The sequence below is a fragment of the Artibeus jamaicensis genome, unplaced genomic scaffold (assembly GCF_021234435.1).
Source record: "Artibeus jamaicensis isolate MK-2021 breed Jamaican fruit bat unplaced genomic scaffold, CSHL_Jam_final contig_772, whole genome shotgun sequence".
Classification (NCBI taxonomy): domain Eukaryota; kingdom Metazoa; phylum Chordata; class Mammalia; order Chiroptera; family Phyllostomidae; genus Artibeus; species Artibeus jamaicensis.
In genome coordinates this window covers 64,307-65,091 of record NW_026521962.1, presented here as the reverse complement: position 1 = coordinate 65,091, position 785 = coordinate 64,307, and positions in this window count along the sequence as shown.

The window sequence follows — 785 nt, the reverse complement described above, 5'->3', positions numbered from 1 at the left end:
TTAGATTGTATTGTGACAGCTGTCATATCAGCATGCATTTTCAAAAAAACTTATCAAAATTGGGGAATTTTTGTGTAGCCATTTTAATATTGAGGATGGAAGAAAAGATGCAACACTTTTTGGTATATTATGCTTTATTATTTCAAGAAAAGTAAAAATGCAACTCAAACACAGGCAAAAGATTTGTGCAGTGTATGGAGAGAGGTGCCATGACAGATTGAATGTGTCAAAAGTGGTTTGCAGACTTTCATGCTGGAGATTTCTTGCTAAACAGACAATGCTTCATGGTCGATAGACCAGTTGAAGTTGATAGTCATCCAATTGAGACATTAATTGAGAACAGTCAATATTATACCACACAGGAGATAGCCAACATAGTGAAAATACCCAAATCAATAAAGTTATTGGTGAAAATGATAAATGTGTCTTATTTTACAGAAAAAACACATGTGAACTTTCCAACCCAATAATATCTAATTATTGGGTTAATTATCTAATTAACTCCTATCTATTCCTCTGCAAGAGCAGTTTCCTACCACATGGCGCATTTGCCTTGAAAAAGAGATTGGAATATAAATGCTGGATATCACATCAAGTGACTGGATATCTCCTGCACCTTGATGAGATCCTAGACATTGGATAAGTATTCTGAGTATCTAGCATTGGGCTTGTTACTAGTAGACAGTCACTAAATATTTGTTGAATAAATGATGCCCATTAACAATTGTTAAGACCTCCAAAACTTATATAAGACAAAATGTCTTTTGCTTTCAATTCTAGACTCT